Genomic DNA, 9,836 nt, shown 5'->3' on the forward strand with positions numbered 1-9,836 from the left:
AATGGATGAAGTATAGGAGAATTCTAAAACTGTTTCAAAAACTCTGAATGGTATATCCATAAAATGAACTATTTCTCATTAATAAACAGTAATAAACGACGAGTACAGGCAACAAGGATGAATCCTAAAATACACGGTGAAGCAGTCAGACAAAAAGAACACACTGTATGATTCCATTTATTTAAAGCTCTAGAGAATGCAAACTATAGTGACAAAAAGCAGATCAGTGGTTACTTTGAGATAGGGAAGTAGGAGAGGCAAGAAAGGATTACAAAGGGGCATGAGGAAAATCTGCGGGGGATGGATATGTTCACTGTCTTGATTGCGAGGCTGGTTTCACAAGGGTCCAAATTCAACAAACTGTACACTTTCAATATGTGCAGTTTGTCATATGTGAACTATAAATTATACCTCAGTAAAATACTTAAACAAGCCCTCTCCCCTCCCTGAGAGAAGGGGGAAGCCTAAACGTCCTGAGTTGAGCATCCAACAGATGTTCACTGAACTTAATAGCACTGCCTAGGGGGCAATAATCCAGGCCCGGGGGCTATTAATATAGATAGATATATGTATATATGTACATTCTGCAAAGTTTATAGTATAAAGAGACATTCCAGTGCTGTACTTTTCTCAACCGGAACAGGATGACTACATTCACTAGTCCCAGGAAAACCGTGAATGTGGTAGAAAGGAGGGAGAGGGTGTCAGGCAAAACTCCACTGAATCCTATAGTTGAGGCCCCTCCAGCGCTACAGCAGGAAATAAATGTTGCCCAGAGGCAGACTTCATGCCTGACTTATTAAAATGAAATACCCTTGAAAGACTGGGGGAAGAAAATGGGAACATCTGGTCTAAACCTTCTTTAACTTTATCCAGTAATGCCTTAGACAAACAGGACCTGTTTGGGAGGGGTGCTAGCAAAATATAAGAGAAGCTGGGCATACCTTGTATAGATCAGAGAAGATCTTTTAAACTGTAAAATAATCTTTAATATTTATGGTTCTGTCATCACAGTTTTGTTAGTAGTGATGTCTTATAAGCACAGGATAACAGACTCCCATGACCATTTTCTTCAGCACGTTCCCTGAAGCAAGGCATGCTAGGGACCACCTAATTATCAATACATAATGTAAAGTTACTGCAAAATTAACTATAGGTCTATGGAACATTTAATTTCAAGCCCAGATCAAGAATTACAAATGCATTCTCCACTGGTGTCCTGTGTGCCATATGGTAGTTAGGCATATTGTACCTCCTCAAAGAGTCAAGAGACATTGGTTCAAACAGGTGCAATTAATGTCAGTTCAAACGTATGGATGTTTAATAATCTCAAATCATTTTATCCTCACTGAGAGAAAGGGCAATTACTGAAAACTACTGACCAATGGCTGTATTTGTTCATTTGTATATCAAAATAAGTTAAGCATTCTCGTTTCACAAAATACTTGTTTTCTTTGGGGAGTGATAGTACCTAGGTGACAGAATTGCAGCTAAGTTTTTCTGCTTCTTTGCAATTGTTTATGTTGTGTGTGTGTGTGTCTATATATATATATATATATATATATATATATATATATATATATATATATGTATTTTGTTTTGTTTTGTTTTGTGGTACGTGGGCCTGTCACTGTTGTGGCCTCTCCCGTTGCGGAGCACAGGCTCCGGACGTGCAGGCTCAACAGCCATGGCTCACAGGCCCAGCCGCTCCACGGCATGTAAGATCTTCCCAGACTGGAGCACGAACCCGTGTCCCCTGCATCGGCAGGCGGACTCTCAACCACTGCACCACCAGGGAAGCTCATGTTGTCCATATTTTTTAAACGTGCTTTTTTATCATCAAAAAAAGTTACTAAAAGAAAGAATTACCTTACGTATTTTACTATAACTATAGTTTTAAAACATAAGCAATAGAGTAAATGAAAAGTATCCCAGGGGCTTCCCTCGTGGCACAGTGGTTGAGAGTCCACCTGCCGATGCAGGGGACACAGGTTCGTGCCCCGGTCCGGGAAGATCCCACATGCCGTGGAGCGGCTGGGCCCGTGAGCCATGGCCGCTGAGCCTGCGCGTCCGGAGCCTGTGCACCGCAACGGGAGAGGCCACAACAGTGAGAGGCCCGCGTACCGCAAAAAAAAAAAAAAGTATCCCAAAAGGTATTCATACTATCAACATTAAACCATCAACACAAACTAAATAGGTTTTTCCTTGAGTTTTTGTTGTCTAGTAGCTGATATTTCTGTCTTTTCCTTTCATACAAGTGTTTTCTCTTTCACTTTCCCCTCCTGCATTTAGTTATGGCACCCTAGATCCGGAGGTAGAGTGGTTTACAAGAAAATAACAATGAATGTTGATTTTGCAGATCTAAATAAAGCCAACAGGAGGATAAAGACAAGAATTCCCTCGACCAAACAAATTTAACCACCACAGGCAAGAAGAAAAAAAGCAAGAATTTAAGCCTTGTTTTACCTTTTTTTTTTTTAACTCAGCTGTCCAAATTTGGAAGAACTGCTTTAACACTTCTCTAACAAATATAATTTCAACTTTTCAAAAAGTTTTTTGTTACTTTATGATATATAGGATATGAATTACTTTTTAAATTATATTTTTCCAAAAAGGGGAAGATATTTCTGGGGAAAAAAGACTATGCCAAATATCTGACCATAAAACATGCATAGGATATACACACAGTTTTTAGGTCAGTATAATTTAAATTATAAATTTTACTGTTTTAATCACACTCCAAAACCATCGTGAGATGTTTACAACACTAATATTTCATCTTTGCAAATTTAATGTTTTACTCATTTTGTGAGAGATAGAAGAAATATTTTAAGAAAATTGATGCTTTTATGAAATGCTTGAAAAGAAAACGAATGCTCTGTCTACAAAAACGAAGGGCCAATTTTCGAGTGAACACCAGAAGAAAGAAAACAAGTGGCCTCAGGCCAAAGACAAAATAACTTTTTCCTCACATAGTAGTTTCCCTTTCTTTCCAAACATCAAATTACCACAATACAGCTTAGGTATACCACCACAATAGCCTCCTACAGGACCTCCCTCCCTTACCCTGAAGCCAGTGCAATTCTTCAAGGTCTCACCCATTTATAACCTACAGTCTGTGAGAGCCTTACAGTCTCTGTAAGAATTTATGAATTGTTTCCTCCCCAAAGTCATATGTTGAAGTCCTAACCCCCAGTACCTCAGAATATGACTATATTTGGAGAGAGGGTCTTTAAAGAGGTAATTAAGGTTAAATGAGGTCACTGGGGTGGGCCCTCAACCATCTACAAGTTGCCAGCAAGCAACCCAATGCTGATGTCTAACTTCTTTAATCACTGTAACTTTTACTACATGTAAAGCCTTTTTGTTCTTTCCTCTGTGTGTCTATTTTTCCAAATAAGACAGTAAGCTTCCAACAGTATTTATTTGGTGTCTCCCCAGTGCCTAACCCAATTCAACATACCTCCTAATCCATCTATTACCATCTACTCAATGAATAACTACCTCAGATCTTCTTGGCAAGTGTTTCACAGGAAGGCAATGGTATCAGTTTTCTCTATCTAGAAATAGTTCATCTCCTTATTCTTATTCACCCATGTGGAACCCCACTATAATTATTTAATTATAGTACATTAACTTTATCATATTAAACATAATTTCCCAACTGTATTTATAGTGATGCTCTTTTAAGCAGGAAACTAATTTACAAGAAAAACTAATACCTTTCTTGTTATAAATATGGGGTTGATAATGTATGTAACAATGTAACAATATCAAATGAATTCCTACTTTAGGCCAAACGTGTTTTAAGAGCACATATAACTGTTTGGGAAATATAACTGGTGACATTATCATCATTCACATGCACCATCAAGCAGTCCTGAATTCTACAGGAAGTTGTTTGCTTCTTTACTCTGAATCATAGAAGCTTTTGCTGATAGATGTGTCATTTGCTCTAGCATATATAGGGACATTTCCAACCCAAGATGTCAACTGTGCCCGAAGATATTTTGTGAAAAGCACAGAGTACTTTGTGCGTATACAAAAGGGAACCAACCTGCAACTCAACCTGAATCAAATCTATTAATCTGCTCTTAACTCAGGACAGGATCTTCCAGGCAACTGTTACTCCCCAGCTTCTAAATCCCTTAATCTGAACCCTAGACAATGGGTCCATTTCTTTGTTTGTAAAGCAGAGCCTCTCCACCACATCAGCTAAAGGCTAAAGGCCTGATCAATGCAAAATTACATTTCAAGGATTTCCATCAATGTCTCCAAGCACCAAGCCTTGCACAGATACAGTAAACTCTGGGGAGAGCCTCTACTCCCTCACCATATATATGCATTTAAAAGATAAATGAACTACACCAAGAAATCCTAAAGATGCCACCAGAAAACTACTACAGTTAATCAATGAATTTGTAAAGTAGCAAGATACAAAATTAATGCACAGAAATCTCTTGCACTCCTATACACTAATGATGAAAAATCTGAAAGAGAAATCAAGGAAACACTCCCATTTACCACTGCAACAAAAAGAATAAAATACCTAGGAATAAACCTACCTAAGGAGTCAAAAGACCTATATGCAGAAAACTGTAAGACACTGATGAAAGAAATCAAAGACAATACAAACAGATGGAAAGATATATCATGTTCTTGGACTGGAAGAACCAACATTGTGACAATGACTATATTACCCAAAGCAATCTACAGATTCAGTGTAATCCCTATCAAATTACCAATGGCATTTTTCACAGAACTAGAACCAAAAAAATTACAATTTGTATGGAAACACGTAAGACCCTGATAGCCAAAGCAATCTTGAGAAAGAAAAACAGAGCTGAAGGAACAAGGCTCCCTGACTTCAGACTATGCTACAAAGCTACCGTAATAATCAAGACAGTATGGTACTGGCACAAAAACAGAAATATAGACCAATGGAATGCGACAGAAAGCCCAGAGATAAACCTACACACATATGGTCACCTTATCTTTGACAAAAGAGGCAAGAATATACAATGGAGAAAAGACAGCCTCTTCAATAAGTGCTGCTGGGAAAACTGGACAGCTACATGTAAAAGAATGAAATTAGAACACTCCCTAACACCATACACAAAAATAAACTCAAAATGGATTAAAGACTTAAATGTAAGGCCAGACACTATCAAACTCTTAGAGGAAAACATAGGCAGAACACTCTATGACATCAATCACAGCAAGATCCTTTTTGACCCACCTCCTAGAGAAATGGAAATAAAAACAAAAATAAACAATTGGGACCTAATGAAACTTCAAAGCTTTTGCACAGCAAAGGAAACCATAAACAAGACTAAAAGACAACCCTCAGAATGGGAGAAAATATTTGCAAACGAAGCAACTGACAAAGAATTAATCCCCAAAATATACAAGCAGCTCATGAAGCTCAGTATCAAAAAAAAAAACAACCCAATCCAAAAACGGGCAGAAGACATAAAACAGACATTTCTCCAACGAGGATATACAGATTTCCAACAAACACATGAAAGGATGCTCAACATCACTAATCATTAGAGAAATGCAAATCAAAACTACAATGAGGTATCACCTCACACCAGTCAGAATGGCCATCATCAAAAAATCTACACACAATAAATGCTGGAGAGGGTGTGGAGAAAAGGGAACCCTCTTGCACTGTTGGTGGCAATGCAAACTGATACAGCCACTATGGAGAACAGTATGGAGGTTCCTTAAAAAACTAAAAAGAGAACTACCATACAACCCAGCAATCCCACTACTGGGCATATACCCTGAGAAAACCATAATTCAAAAAGATACACATACCCCAGTGTTCACTGCAACACTGTTTACAATAGCCAGGACATGGAAGCAACCTAAATGTCCATCGACAGATGAATGGATAAAGATGTGGCACATATATACAATGGAATGTTACTCAGCCATAAAAAGGAATGAAATTGAGTTACTTGTGGTTAGGTGGATGGACCTAGAGTCTGTCATACAGAGTGAAGTAAGTCAGAAAGAGAAAAACAAATATCGTATGCTAACGCACATATATGGAATCTTAAAAAAACGGTACTGATGAACCTAGTGGCAGGGCAGCAATAAAGACGCAGATGTAAAGAAAGGACTTGACACAGCAGGGGAAGGGGAAGCTGGGATGAAGTGAGAGAGCAGCACTGACATACATACACTACCAAAAATAAAATAGATAGCTAGTGAGAAGCAGCTGCAAAACATGGGGAGATCTGCTCGATGCTTTGTGATGAACTAGAGGGGTGGGATAGGGAGAGTGGGAGGGAGGCTCAAGAGGGGATATGGGGATATATGTATACTCATAGCTGATTTACTTTTTTATACAGTAGAAACTAACACAACATTGTAAAGCAATTATACTCCAATAAAGATATACAAAAAAAAAGTATCTGAGACGCAAAGAGGACTTCAGCCGCCAAACAGGGCATTGTATATATGATAGGAATTTGGAGTACAATAAAAACTGACATAATCTCTCCCCTAGCAACAACAGTCAGGGGGCTCACGTGATGAAATGAAGGAGTGTGTTAAATGGAGAAAGGAAACCAGAAACAAGAGAGGGGAAAAGAAATACTGAAAGGAGCCAAGGAAAAGGAGGGAACACACATAAGAGTTATGGTAAGCGTCTGAGCAACCTAGTAGTAATGTGTTGAGACAAACTTCATCAATTGTTTTGTTTGTTTTTTGCAAATGACGTAGGCAAGATGAGTGATGAAGAGTCAAGGGGCTCCCCAAACTAGCTCTGCCTAAGTGACAACCTGCCTGTGGAAAGGAACTTATGACAACCCCGAACCCCTGCCTCTGTCTAGCTAAATAAGCAGAACTATAATTCTCAAAGCTGCTCAGATAACAGAGCAGCTAGAAGTCACCAGAACTCACTGCAGAGCACCCTGAGATACAGCTATATATTGAACTTAAAATAGCTAAATATATAATTTCTGCTAATCACAAACCCCACTTCAGCCTAGATCCTTAAAAAAATACCAAAAGGTTAAGAAAACTTTTTGAGAGTGAAACATGGAAATGAGAAATCCAACACATTAATTCGTCTGCCTACTGGGGAACAGTCTGCCAATTCACAGAACACCAGAAACAGGGGCTAAAAGGCAGTGAAATTAAACAATATGCTCATTACATGAGGGAGTATGTAAGCAATACTTTTGAAGCCTAGTCTTGATTGGCAACTATTTCTGTAGAGTAAGACAGTAAATTTTTCAGACTTTGAAGGCTCTCCATCTCTGTCTCAACTATGCAACTACTCAAATCTGCCACTGCTGCTGCGAAAGCAGCCACAAAGAGCAAGAAAGAATCACAGACAATAAGAATGAGAGTGGCTGTGCACCAATAAAACTATGTGCACTGACATTTGATCTTCATATATTTTTCACATGTCATGCAATATTATTCTTTTGATTTTGTTTTCAACCATTAAAAAATGTACAAACCATCCCTAGCTCTTAAACCGTAGAGAAAAAAACAGGCTGCAGCAGAGAGATTTGGCCCTTGGCCCTTAAGTTTACAGACCTCTGCTTTTAAGGACCCTAATGTGAACTCTGAGATGGGAGGGGGGAGTGAGGGGGCAGTGGGGGATAGAGTCCAGTCTAGATAATTGTAAACTAGCCCATCAGCAAGCAGGAAATCTGGGCATCCCTGACAAGATTATTCCCACCACCCTCTAAACCCTCTCAGCTCCTCCCTCAGGCAAAGGCACAGGTGCACTGCATTAGAATTCAAGCCAAGAAACTTCCAAGTTTTGTTGGGTTTTAAATGCAGTCATTCACCTAAATTCTACCGGGGCTAAAGCATATATTTTACAAATTTAGATGATGCGACTCCTACAAAAAGTTCATTGTAGCTCCCTATACCCAAATGCAACATGTAACCCTGAAACCCACTCCATCACTTCATAAATGTTTCAGATTAGGTGTTACTTATTCTGTGAAAGGCAACCTAAATGAGGAATGCCTACGGAAAACAAACGGGATGTTTACGCCACAGCTGTCCAACAAGGCTGGATGACAAGAGTCTGGCCACTTTTCAGATTATTCCCCTCTCGACACCAAAAGAATTTGGAGAGTCTTCCTTCTAGGTTGGTGAAGTCAAGGTCCTCTTATCTGATGACACCTCTGAAACACTAGCCGCCACCCGCACCCACTCCGCCCAAAACCCGCAGCGTCCAAACCCGGATTCCGCCCCAGCAGAGCAACCTCGGCAGCCGCAGCTGCTGAGATAGACGGAGACTTCCCACCGGCCCCTACTCGCCCCTGGACACAGAGCAGCAGCGGCCCCTCCCCCTCTCCGCAGTCCCAGCATGAATTTCCACGCGATCGGCAGGAAAGAATAGCCCAGCCTTTGTGCCTCTGCAAAAGAACGCAGCAAGAATTTACACCATCGCCACCGCTGAAACACAAAACACACACACACACACACACACACACACTCTTCGGAACAGCGCTTCCCTACAAACATCCGGCATCCCGGGGCTGCGAAACTGCGGACAAAGGCGCCCCATCGCCGCGGAGTGGGGGGATAAAGGGGGAGGCGGGAGCAAAACACTCCCACCAACGCGGACGCTGACGAAAGGGCACTGGCGTCAGGGAGAGGGATGAAAAGTGGGGGCGGATACCAGTGAGCCGCGCGCTCTGGGTGTCCCGCAGCCGAGGCGAGAGACGCCAGTCTGGGGCGCGTCTCCCCACCCCCGCGTAACGATAGAGTGGGCGTACGACCCGGGGCGCGGCCACCGCAGCAGACAGCAACAGGCGCCCGCGCCCCGCTGCGCCCGGCCCGCGTGCCAGGCCCGGGGTCCGCCTCCTCAGCACCCTTACTATGCCTCTCCTGGCGAACAAAAAGACGAAACTTTTCAACCTCTTAGAATCAACAAGAGCAAAAGGAGGGGAGAAGTGGCTGAAAGAACCGGGACGACCGCTTGGGGACCCGGCGAGTCGCAAAGGAAACTTCCAGACCCCATCGTTTTCAACAGAGGAGCAGCTGCTTCCCGGTAGCGCCGGGACGCGCAGGGTGGGCCGCCCGCCAGCCCCGCGCGCCAAGCCCCGGGCGGCCGCGCACCTTCCCGGCCGGTGCGCGCGCAGGGCACGGGGGCGCGCCGGCCTTCTGGCCCGGGCCCCGCCGCTGCTTACCCTATTTGCGGCGGCCGCCGCCGGCGGGAACGCGAAAGGAACGGAGGGTTGGGGAGCTGGGGTCGCCGGGGACACTGGGAGCCTCGCCTCGCCCACGCTCGCTCTCTTCTGTCCTGAAGTAACGTCCCGGCGAGGAGCTTCGGGAGGAACGCGCACTGACGCTCCCGCTCGACCGAGAAACTTAATCCTGCCCGGCCGCCGGCGGCCCGACGCCAGCCTCGCGCTCCGCCGCGCCCCCTCCCCCTGCGCGCGCCGCACTTGCGCCGACCGGGGCTGCCGCGGAGGCGGCTGCGGCGGCTGGGCCCGGGCTGCCAGGGCTGCGTGACGCCTTCGGCCGGCAGGGCGGCTGGCGCGCCTCGGCCAATCAGGGGGCGCGGCCCAGCCGGCAGGCCCCGGGGTTTAAACTAGCTCCGCGGGCGCTCGGCGGGGATGTGGAGAGTGGGTTCCGCACGGTTACTGGAGAAAAGCCCCCTTAAATGTCAAGGTCAAATAAAAAAGCAGTAATTTGGACAAGTCTGTCCCATGCAACGTTTAGGATATACACTAAAAAATTCTTTGTTTATCTGAAATTCGGATTTACCTGGGCAGCCTGTATTTTTATTTGCTGAATCTGGTAACCTGCGGGAACCGGTAGCCTCTATTTCTAGTTTTGAGGACCTTTTT

At 43.4% G+C, this 9,836-nt stretch overlaps 1 protein-coding gene across 5 annotated transcripts in view; it reads right to left on the reverse strand.

Annotated features, from left to right (window-relative positions):
* Nucleotides 1–9,483, reverse strand: part of MPDZ (multiple PDZ domain crumbs cell polarity complex component) — a 171,358-nt gene extending 161,875 nt beyond the window's left edge. For 2 of the 5 annotated variants that reach the window (XM_032634997.1, XM_032634998.1), the window contains exon 1: nucleotides 9,174–9,483. The gene's annotated coding sequence lies outside the window, so the exon portion shown is untranslated. The remainder of the gene's footprint in view (nucleotides 1–9,173) is intronic. The other 3 variants (XM_032635000.1, XM_032635003.1, XM_032635002.1) reach the window with 2 other exon arrangements.
* Nucleotides 9,484–9,836: the final 353 nt, after the last annotated feature.

This window comes from Phocoena sinus, chromosome 6, assembly GCF_008692025.1.
Source record: "Phocoena sinus isolate mPhoSin1 chromosome 6, mPhoSin1.pri, whole genome shotgun sequence".
Lineage (NCBI taxonomy): Eukaryota > Metazoa > Chordata > Mammalia > Artiodactyla > Phocoenidae > Phocoena > Phocoena sinus.